General features: G+C 34.8%; 1 long non-coding RNA gene and 1 other non-coding gene across 2 annotated transcripts; one reads left to right on the top strand and one right to left on the bottom strand.

The window, feature by feature from the left end:
* The first annotated feature begins 447 nt into the window (after window positions 1-447).
* TRNAS-GCU (transfer RNA serine (anticodon GCU)) lies at window positions 448-529 on the top strand. Its single transcript has one exon. It is a non-coding gene; the product is annotated as a tRNA-Ser (tRNA).
* Window positions 530-713: 184 nt separating this feature from the next.
* Window positions 714-10,486, bottom strand: LOC140035892 (uncharacterized). Its single transcript, XR_011839794.1, has 3 exons — window positions 10,389-10,486; window positions 9,690-9,824; window positions 714-909 (listed from the first exon to the last, which is right to left on the bottom strand). It is a non-coding gene; the product is annotated as an uncharacterized lncRNA (long non-coding RNA).
* Between the last annotated feature and the right edge of the window lie 1,853 nt (window positions 10,487-12,339).

The raw sequence follows: 12,339 nt of genomic DNA, 5'->3' as shown, positions 1-12,339 counted from the left end.
ATGTGTCACACTGAACTTAACTACTGAATATCCCTGCAATTAACTATGGAAAAATTGCATTGAATAATATACTATTTCTTATGGGTTGGGCTACCAACTTTTAGATGGTTTTCCCAAATAGTGCTATCAATGTCAACAAATGACAATTCCATAGAAATTTGGTAATGCACTTAAAACCAAAAGTTTCTACTCCTGCAAGTCCCTTCACATACAAATCCATGGAAAAAGTCATCATGACTTGGGCCTGAAATTCAAGAGCCCTTTAACGTGATATTCAGGGCATATTATATGATTCGAACTTCAACTTGATCTACAATAACCATTTGGAAAAGATTCAAAAATTCAGAAACATCTAATTTCTAAAGTAAATACTAATCTCATTCATCATCTGTTCCAACTTGTGGAATATTCCATAAGATAGAAAATAGTTCCCCCCACCTCGAACCAGTCGCTTTGGCCGAGTGGTTAAGGCGTGTGCCTGCTAAGTACATGGGGTTTCCCCGCGAGAGTTCGAATCTCTCAGGCGACGGTTAGTTTTGTTAATTGCATCCTGGACCGCATATACACTTCCCTTCTCCAGGCTTTTCGTTTTTGGCTCATTTTTAGGGTCCCAGATTACTTTTCAGGAACCATTCGTTACTAACAGATGGTGTTTGGAGGCAGAGCTGAAACTAAGAGCCACTTGGATTATCTTAACAAGTTGAAAGATTGCAATAGCATCCCGAAAATGTACCTAACATCTTTGAAGAAAACCAAGAGGGGGAAATTCCATTTTCTCTCAGGGGAAGCCAGAACAGCATTATCTGCCATGCCAAAGCTATAGATCTACCACTTGGCTGATTCTTGCCGGGGAGTAGACAGCAATCCTATTGCAGGCTGTGCAACAGTGCCAACCAAACTATTATGTGGCTGCCAGAAATTATAGATACACAGTTTTAGATTATTAGACAGCAGAATCGATGTAGAACCAGTTACTGAATCTTTCAGCTTTAGAAGTGGTTAAGCATCAACTCTATTTGTTAAAGTGACTTGCCTAAATTCACAGTGGAGTGAAAACAGAAAGCACGAACTAGTAAGGTAAACAAATTGCAGCTTTTGGCAGACACGCCAAGCTTAACAATCAGCCACAAGAACTTGCAAGTTAATCTACCAAATGGCGAAAGGAATGCGAGTCTAGTTGATACAAAATGGAGGAATTCAGGCGCTGGGATGGTGACAAAATTGTGTCAATTTATAGCTTATTGCTCTAGAGCTAACTGTTTGAACCTCCACTGGTTGTGGAAGACATGTAATGTCATGGCAGCTTTACCAAAGCTATATGTAATTTTACACGTACGTTGGAATTACTAACACTGATATCAGTAACAAGAAAAAAAGAAAATGTCTCTTCAAATTCAGAGCTAGCATGAGAAAGAATATACAACATCTCAAGCATAACATTCCAAATCTTGACTGAAATCAGCTGGTTGCTAACCTAATCAATCATAGTATTATAAAGTGTGCGATTCGTATTAAACATGTTTCAATGATAGTCATCGGTAGATTTCAGTTATGAACAAAAGTTAGATGAGCAGTATCACTTCTTTCAGATGTGTCTAAAAGTTAGGCCAAAAATCAGCTGATTTTTCAGTCCAGTTTTCCAGCAGGAATAGGCAGGCACTCGTGGCATCATCTAAGGACAGTTTTCTCCCAAGAAAATGGGAAGATGCAGAGAACAATACCAGGGGCGCATCAAGCGCCGAAATATACTGCATTTAGCGATCTATATTAGTGCGTGAAGCAAGATGAAGTAGTCAGCAGTTTGTTAAAATTTAACAGAGCACATGAACATGGAAATGTATAAACCTTCCTCAGGTACTGATCCCCTGATATTACTGCCTAGCTATAGACAAAACCTATCTATCCATCCTGTGAAATCAGTATTTTTAAAGCACTTTCCCTATCAAAACAAACCGACGATTCATGGAAAGTTGGAAAATTGCATACATTTTCACCAATAATGCTTCATAAAATTCATATGGACCCTCACATAATCAACAGGTATGCCACGAAATCCCCAATAAAAAATGCATGAATGAGCAGTGCCACAAAGATGAAGAATAAAAGGGAATCACGGGGAAACTTCCGACAGTACACAAGCAAATCTGTATTCAAAGACCAGCCGTAAATCAGCCGTACTTTTTCCACAACAAATGTTAGGTCCTAGTCAAAAATGTTGACCATTTTTTAGACTTTAGTCTATGACTCAGCATTAAAGTGATGTCTCCAAGAAAACATTAAACAAATTAAAGAACAAAAGATACCTTAAATTCCATCAGCTCCACACAATCTTTTCTTAATCATCTACTCAAAGAGTTCTTAACTGCTGTCAAAACACAACATTAGACAATAATAGAGGGAACCTTCTTCCAGCTATAGAGATATCACCGAATCTGGATCATGCCTGTCTAGTTAAGCTACTGCAAAAATGTAAAGAATGTGGCCAGGGGAAGACATCATAGGACTAGAGAAAAACAAATTGAGAGGTCCAAAGACTTTTCTGAAGTTAAATTAAGAGGTGGCCTAATCCCTTTTCGCCACGAATACACGTAGTACTTCTTGGGTTTAACGTTCAGGCGATTGTTGTTCTTCAGATCTACTTAACATTTACTCAACTGTTGTTGCTCTCTCTTGCTTCTAAAAAATGTGAATCCAATGCAGAACTTTGTTTATTGGGATCTTTTTTTCTCAAGAAAAAAAAACAGAAACACAAAAACCAAATCTATAATCTTGATTTGCATGATGAGTGCAAATATTAGGTAAAGATTCATGCACTTAGTCGGTTATCATCTGTGGTAGGATATCTTGGTTAGACTACATTTTACATGCGATGTCTATATGATTAGAGATACTAATTCTGAGTGGTGCATGGACAAACAACTATATCACCATCCCATCGACATTGGACTGGATATAGGCATTGCTTTGGATCTCATGCAACCGCCTTTGCTTCTTAGAAACTTGGAAAATTTGCTTATGATTGTAAATTTGGTGGCAGCAGTCATTGTACAATTACCAATTCCACTGCATTTCCACCGACCACGAAAAAAAAAAAAAGAAAAGCTTGTCACGTAATTGCTAAAGTTGCCAGAATAATTCAAAATCTTGAAATTCATGAGTTAGGCCAGTAGGGATGATCATCCCTACCTAGAAGCCTTGATCACTTCAGGAAATTAGGAGGCCTACAATAATCCACAGTCTGCACATTGCAACTGTGATATGTTTCTTAGCTTAGCCTTTGTGCAAAAATATACTTGACTCTGCTAAAGCTTTGTACTTCTATTTCTTGGAGCTACTCTTTTTTAGTTATTGGTAAAACGAATAAACAAAAATCTACTGTAGTTCTGTACTTATGTTTTTTAGACAGAAAATAAAATAACACACAATTGAAAACAGATACACCTGAACTGGATCTTAACAATGGCAGATCTTGTCACTTTTTTTTACCTCCAATTTGACTTTATATTGTGAAAGATCCTTGTACAAACTCAACTTCAAGGAGAGAAAAACTGAGTAATTTTCTAGTGAAAGTGACCTCGTTTGGAAAACCAATCTATATTCGGAAAATGCAAAAACAATCAGCAGTAGTTTGTTGTTTTCTTTAATGTGAAGATATCAGACGGTTTTCTTAGCGTCAAAATTTTGTTGCATGTCATTTTCTTTTCCAATTTGAAGAAGAAAAGGGACACAAGAATCAACTACACATATTCTCAGCACAATAAACTATAGAGAAACGACAACAATTCCACCAAACCTTCTCATATATATATAACCATTCAATCTCTTTCCCAGTCCACTTGGTGTGCTGTTTTAGAACAAGACAAAGGAAATGGTGGTAATTCACTCATTTGAGTGGTTACCCTATGCTTAATTGTCAAGTTTTTAAGCACTTTTAAAAGTTTGAGATGCAGATGGGAATATTTCAGAGATCAATAAAATAATGATCATGAAATAGTGGCACGATTTTGTAGGTCAGTCCGTACATTCGCCTTCTTCAAGTATAATGCCATCTTTGACTTCTCCTTTTAAATAGGCACATCAAAAAATTCTGCTTAACATTTGATTCAATCCAGTGTGACACATTCACACACAGTGAATGCGCAGACAGGCACCAAAGATGAAAAATATGTTCTGGTTTAATATATACATATGTAGACATTAAATGTTCACGTTACCAACACAAATTTTTTTTTTGGATTGTAAAATCTGCATATCACATGAAAAAATCATTGAATCCGGAAGACAAGATGCAACTAAGGGAGACAAAGCACATGCAAGATTAAAATTCTAAATCATCAAGAATTGCATAATTCTCTTAATCATCGTTTGACATCGAAAAGCTACTATTAAATTAGAGACATTAGGTCAAGTTTCTGTACAGCAAAGACGTTCTAATTAAATGCTAGTACTTTGTTTCGAGGAAAGGCCATGTAGTAGAAGAAATAGGTGATCATTGGCCAATGAAAGACAAGTTTATAATGAAAGAAAAGTTTGCAGCATTCATGTTAGTGTTGATGTTTGATCCTCAAGTTATCAAAAGGCCCCAAATTTTACCCCCGTTGCTTACCAATATAGTAAATGAAATAAACAAATACAAAACCAAGAAACCAGCTCGATCTTCAATTTGAGATTCTTAAGGACTAATTAATGTTAGTGCATATTTTTGAAAAGAAGGTAAGTTGTGTACATGAGCATTGAGGCGATAAGGGACGAAAATCTAGGCTAAAGGAGTCTCAAATGCAAGGGCTTTGAAATAAAATTTGAGATGATTATGGACTATGAAGCATCCGAAATCAAAAGTAAAGGTATGATCGATTGAGAATTTATAATCACACTAAGGATTAGAAAGTGAAATTAGACCTTTTGATTATTGGATGGAAAGTGAAATTAGACCTTTTGGATGATAATTTACCAGTCAACACCTGCACATACTTCTAGATTTGAACATGCAAAGGATGATTACAACTTAGTTGGCAATTCTAATGTTACCGGTCCTAATAAACACCTTCCCCGGACACAAATGACATAAATGATTCATCTGAAAAATTCTCCTTAGGGTTGGAAAATGATTCATAAATAGGAGAAATGTACTCTCTCTCAAGCTTGTCCTTAATAATCTAAGATAAACCAGTTATGAAGAGAATAGAGGACACCACCACACCTATGCAGTTTAAGAGGTGGGAGATCAAATTTACAATGGTAGATATATGGGAGGGTATTTTTAGGATTTTACTAAATTTATGAAGAGAATAAATGTACATAAATTCACATTAGAGAAGGGTCCAATAGGGGCTTCAAAAACCATCTACTTGGGACATTTTGGGATATGAACACGACTAATGTTTATATTGGACTTGGAGGTGGCAACTCCCTTTTCATCCCTTTACAAGGGGAAGAAATTTGGCCCGAAAACGCAGATTAATTATCAAGGGACAGACAGACCTTTCTAGATTGAGGCTTCCCTTTTGCCCACTTCGACACGTCTTCTCCTTATATATATATATGTATATAGAGGAAACCGAAAATGATTGAAAGAAAACGGAAGGTGACATTTTACAAAGGGCTAGGACTAGTTGTGGCTCTGAGATTTGAGACTATACAGTCAAAGGTGCAAGTATAGAATTAAATTTGCATGCCTTGAGAAATCATTTTGGAGTCTTCTTATAAGCTGCATTTCAGAAGTTGAACAGATGAAACGGAACCTAAATAGTTCTGAAACGACAGATGAAAAAATGCATTGTGACAGCATGCCACAACTTTATTGTTGATGAAGAAATGTCGGATGAGATATTGGGAGATAAACATATTGTTGGTGGACATGAGATAAGCTGAAAAATAATTGATTTTCTAAAAATCAGGAAAACGAAAGTTTTGCATTTTTCTGGTTGTGAGTATTGGACTCCTTGTCAGCACTTTATTCGGTCTGTTTTTCTGACAAAAGTTTAGGTTTACCTTAAAAAAAAAAAAAAAGTTTAAACGGACGGAGTACTCTATCTTTTGCTAGTTAATTTTGACAAGCAAAATGGAGTAATATTCTTGGATAGAATACAGGATGTGTTTGGCAGTCATGTTTTTAGGGGTGCTTTAAATATATATATATATATATATACACATATACATATATATATATATATATATATATATATTAATTTGACTAAAATACCCAAAAAATACTCAAACAAAAGAAAAGAAAAACAAAAATACACACCTACCATCGCCACCTCCTCTCTTCCCCTGACGACCACCCCTCTCTTCCCCTTTCTCCCACCTTGTCCTCCTTCCTCCCACCCGTCACACCCTCCTTTCCCCTCCTTCCCCCTACCTCCTCCCTCTCTTTTTCTTTTCATTTCCGTACCCCTACTCGTCCCCGCTCCTTCCTTCGTGGGATGAAAGAAAGTTTTACCAAAATATTTAAAAAAAATACTATAAATGCTTTGAAAATACTAAATATTTTTTATAAAATAATTCAGTGTAGGAAGTTTTAAACAAATACTTTGAAAACTATTTACACGGTTCACAAGTTCACTTAAACTTTGTGTTCCTTGAGTAGAAAAGTGTTGCTTTCACCTTTTATCAAAGGAGGTAAAACTTAGGTAGCCTCCTTCCAAGTGGACCTAACAAGAAGCTGGTGCACCTGTTTTGTCCTTCGAAGACGGTCGTCGATATATTTCCATACACATGTCACTTTCAAGTAGGAGTGTGCAAAATCGAAAAATTTTAATTTATTGATCAAATTTAAAATTTTTGAAATCAGTAAATCAGAAATTGGAATGGAATTCGGGTTTCCAATTTCGAAATATACAAATTTGGTTCTAATTCGATAATTTTGGTAATGGGGTTTTTCAAATCAGAAATTTCGATTTCGAATTCACAATTTGAAATCGGTGTGAAATTGGAAATCGAATACCAATTTCGATTTCAAATTCATTTATATATATGTATATTAATATATGTAATATAAAATTTATATTATATAATAATACATCTAACTAATAATTATATTGTTTAACAATACAATAATAACTCTTATGAAGTTAGTTTTATATTATGTTATAATCATAAACATATATTATACAAAGTTAGCATTTAGTTTAGCAAAACTTATATATAATTATAATAAAAAATTAGAAATACAAAACAAAACTCCAAAAGAAAGAAAAAGGGTTCTTGAATTCGCTACGAATTCGAATTTGGAATTAGTGAATTCGAAATCGAATTCGATCGGAATTTTTTATGTCAAAATTTCAAAAAAATTCAAATTTAAAGTTCTGAATTATCGATTTCGATGCACACCCCTAATTCGAAGACACCTCAAATGCCATAAATCTAATCAAATACTTCGACAATATTGTCTCAAATTCCAACTTTGGTTCCATATGTTACTCAAATCGGTTTTTGATGTTTTACCTTCAATATTATTTCGTTAGGTCATTTTACAAGATTTTAATCAGTCCATATCTTATAGTAGATTAATTATAAACCCATAAAACACCACATTTGACAAATAAAACTGCAAATATGCATGTTAGACAAGCAATGAGAGGAAATGACAGAAGACATGGAACAGAAAGGGGAAAAAAAAGGAATGATGGTAGATGCAAACTAATAAGCACCGATCTAGTGGGCTGGTGGATGACGGATGGTCAATCAAATCATGCTGGCATTCGAATCCGTTCCCAAACAGTGTATGAAATTAAAGAATAAATATAAAAGAATTTGAGAATGAGTAGAGCCTTTCACCCAACAAGAATTTGATGAATGCTTACATACATATATTTTCACATTTCATAACTGAATATTGTGATTTTGATTTTTATTCAAGTTCAATTTGTCAGGCGGGAATTGCTTGGTTGAACTAGAGGACTCAGGCAGCTGATTTGCAGCAGCTGCATCATCAGCACCGATTTTCATCAACGTTACCACGACAATGAAACTGCATCCACCCTTCCCCTTATTTTAACGTTTTACATCGTTGCCTTGATGTTATTGTCGGAGTTATTATTATTGCTTTGGTTGTATTTTGTGGTCAATGTAATGTAGGTGCAAAACAATGAGACAATGCTACAAACTTTTTTTTTTTTTTTTTTTTCTTCTTGGTGAGACAATGCTACAAACCTGTTAAAATGACAAATATGCATCTAACAACCGAACAAGATAGAGGCTTCAACACTCATTCAAAGGGTCCAAGTGAAAAATTAGTGTGGGTTGTAAAGGCTAAAAAGTACACAAAATAATACTAATAAAAAATTGCACAAAATACCATAGGAAGACTAGAAGTTGAAAAGTAAGCAAATGTGTACGTGTGTTGTAAAGGCCACAAATTGCATAATATAACAATAAAAGCAAAATGCCACGTTTCTGCGCATTCTTGTAAGTACTTTTAAACGGTTTTCATGAAGGAAAAGTGTGTGTTATTAAGTTTCACGAAGTTAGAAGCTATTTCAAATAAATGCACCATAAATAAAATGACAAATAGAAAACTGCATTGCAAGATTCTTATTTACTAACCAGAAAAAAAAAAATTGCATTTCAAGTCTTTTCAATTTGACAGCATGCCACAAATAGGTTTGAAGAAGAAATGTTGGATAAGATTTTGAGAAAATTCGGGAAAATGAAAGCAAAATCGGACTAAATTATCTATCCTAATAATTTCAAAAAGAAAAAAATGGAAAAAATATTTTTGGAAATACAATACAAGTTCAACTGAAACCTTGTACAAGTTGAAAAGTAAAATTTCCTTTTTTTTTTTTTTTCAATCAAAGAGGGTAAAAATTCAGCTAGTTTTCTAAATTATTGATCTGAAGGCCTTCCAACTGGACCTAACAAGTGAAAAAAAAAAAATAAAAGGACCTAAAATAAAGAACTGGTCCACTCGTTATCTCCTTCTATAAGACATGCCGCTGTCCTCGCCATGTTCCATACATATGTCAGTCAGAAGACACCTGAAGTGCTTCCAATTTATCAACAAAAAGCCGTACAATCTTTTTCATGTTAGCTCAAATCAAATAATCCGACTGTGCGAGTTCAAACTTTGGTTCATATGTCACTGAAATTGGTTTTTTGATGTTCCATAATCTTGATACAAGCTCACAAAATGGCTCACAAACTTTAGTTTTGTACTTCAAGTTCATGTTTTCAATCTTGAATCAAGAATTATTTGATCGAACTAGTTAGACGACTCAGATTCAGCACCCACTATCATAGAAGCTATCATGCACTATCGTGGAAATGCATGAACCCTTCTTCTAAATTTTAACGTTTTACATCCACCTTAATAGTATTGTTATTTTGACCATGTTATGAAAAAAATCTACCTTAATGTATGGTAGAGGTGTAAAACACTAAGCAGGCCAGACATGCAATGCTACAAACTTGTGTGCACGATAAACTAGCATCCAACAACCAATCAAGATAAGAGGCTTCAGCACTCAATTCAGCCAGCTTCATCTACTTTACTTTTTAGAAGTGAAACTGATGAATAATGGTCCGAGTAGTAGATTAGGATGAGTTGTAAAGGTTACAAAGTACACAGAATTGCACTAATAAAAAACTGCACAGGGTATACTATAGTAAGACAGAAAGTTAAAAGACAAGAAAATATGTGTTGTAAAGGCCAAAAATAAGAACAATACTAAAATTAAAATGCTCACCTTTTAATATGCAAAATGAGGGTGGTGCTAAAGTGGAGCTCCTGCCTGGCTTCTCACTTGCAGACCTTGGAGACTTGGGCTCAAGACTTGGCTCTTCCCGCCTTCCAAATTAACACTTAAGACTGTTTTTTCTGGCTGGGAGAGGAAGAAAGATCAAATGTTATTTATAGACAGAAAATAAACTGTTATTTTCTCCAAAAATATTGATGCAATATATGGAGAAATTTGGAGAAAATAGTTTTGGCATTCGTCTTCCTTTTGCCTACGTGTGGCTGCTTCTGCCACGTTTCCTGCATGGGCATTCCATAACGTACCGCTTGGCTTGTGAACAAATGACGTAAAACTCTGCTAATCTTTTTAGTACTTTTTCCGTTTTTCATGAATGAAAAGTTTGCTATACAACCATATTGCTTTGTTTTGGTTAGGAGAAATGTAAAATTATGAAGCCATTATTCAGTCACCAAGTATGTGATCCAGCTAGAAACTGTTGCAATAAAAAGTGGTAGAGAAGTAAAGACAGAAGCCATTGTGCTAGATTTACTTTAGATGATGGGAATGGTAAGAAAGACAATGCAAAGAAGAAAAAAGGAAGGCAATTCATATACATGAATTCTTCAATGACCCTTGGATAAAGGGAAGAATAGGTTTTGAAGAGAGAAATCAAGGGAGCTTATAACTGAGAAATTGTTGGTTACTTACCTTTGGAAATTTGGTCTAGAGCAAAGCAGAGCTTACAAGCTTTCCACCACCAACTCCTCTCTTTTTCAGTAGCTTCATGCACAAAAGCAGGACTCAACCTAACTTGGGCGTATAAGAATAAATTCTTGAACCCTTTATACTTGTTAAAAACTCTGTGGCCGTAAAGTCAGAGCCAATCACGCAATTTTTTCCATTCTTAATTTTAAGGTTATATCTAGTGCGATTCGACATCATGAATGGATGCATCACGTACGAAAGAGCCAAAAAAAAAAAAAAAAAAAGAAAGAAGAGCAACGTGTCGAGCGGATGTATTAGTGTGACAACAATTTACGTGAAAGATCTTCTAAATTACGTAATAAAAACAGTAGGATATATCAATATTACATTATTCATGCACTGCAGTGGAGAAGAGCTGAAGAGGTATCTTATAACTATACTCAGACAAATACAAAATATGAGTGCAGGCATTTGATAAGCTGTTTTGCCTATTACTTTATCTACGCCATACGTAATTGTCCTAATTCCTATTCCATGAACAAAAAGAAGTGCATCCTCTTGTTTGTTTCAACCGTTTTTTCTTTTCTTTTTTTTTTTTCAAAAGAATTGTCCTAATGCCCATTGTTCAAAGTTCTTTTTTGCATTCCTTTTTCTTTAGCCTGAAACAAGCCAGAATTAAAACGCTCACCTGAAACATAAAGTTCTCAAAACATTTTTTTTTATTGAAGGTGTTAATGTCTGTGTTATGTCCACATTCATTGTATTAATTTTAAATAATTGATTGGAGATTAATGATATCTTCAAATTGTATAAATGACTTTCAATAGATCAATTTTCTATTTTTACATATTTTGTACACCTATAAATATAGATTTTCGGTACTTTTATGCTAGAACACCATTTTATTAATACACACTGTTTCTTCTCATTTTTTGATCATCATTCTGACATGGTATTAGAGCTTTTAATCCCTTAACGGGTCATCGGTATTCCGTAGTTTGACAATGTTAATTATTCGGATTCCTATCATGGGCGTTCCTTTTCTTTTCTTCTTTTTTTTTTTTTTTTTAAAGTGCTTTCACATCATCCCGTGAGTGTTATTTTTCATGCCGTGAGAGTTATTTTTCATGCCATAAGTGCTATCACCTCATCCCGTGAGGGTTATCTTTCATGCCCTCTTTTGTAGATGCGGCTTTTGCTCCTATTATAGGTTTACACATCTTCATAGTGATTCATCTTTTAGGTATTTATTTCATTTTATAATTTCAGTTTGGATGTTTACTCCCTTCAATAACAACAGGTCCTATTCCCTTTTGAGGGTGTTTTTCATGCCGAAAGTGCTGTCACCCACGCTAAGGGCACAAGCCCTAAACTCAAGCGTTCCAGTGTGCGTTAATATGGAACTTGTGCCTGCATTACTATAAACTATATGCATACAAATTGTCATGGACTAGTGCCTGTTTTCACTCTTCCAAGTGTGTTTCCTCGTCTGTATGCCAACAACTTAGCATCAAAATTCTCCATAATTGTTATTTGCAAACAATTTCAGTGGATACTCTAATCGAAACTAAAGTGGAATCCATAACCTATGTCAGCAATTTGTATAGAGCAATTAAAATTTAAAACTATGTAATCTCTCTTCTATGGTAGTGGTCCAAATGTCAGTGCTTGAAGTTGGTACGATTGGAGGGCTCTAGTGATATGGGGCACGTTGGATTCCCAACATCATCCTTTGCTTGCATGCCACTCCCATAGTTGGGTAACCTAACTTTTCCTGGTTTTAAGCATGCAACATTGAAATTTTGGTTACAGAGGAAAAAAATAGTTGTGAGAAAAGGTAAAGAAAGTGATTTATCAATTGCCTTGTGATCTTGCGTTTAGCATTTTAATAATTAGTATTTAGATCTAAAGATTACACAAGAATGGATCAGCTCTTTGAAATGTGTTTCTGTAT

This window comes from Coffea arabica, chromosome 2c (genome assembly GCF_036785885.1).
Source record: "Coffea arabica cultivar ET-39 chromosome 2c, Coffea Arabica ET-39 HiFi, whole genome shotgun sequence".
Classification (NCBI taxonomy): Eukaryota; Viridiplantae; Streptophyta; class Magnoliopsida; order Gentianales; family Rubiaceae; genus Coffea; species Coffea arabica.
This window is presented reverse-complemented; position numbering and strand designations above follow the sequence as displayed.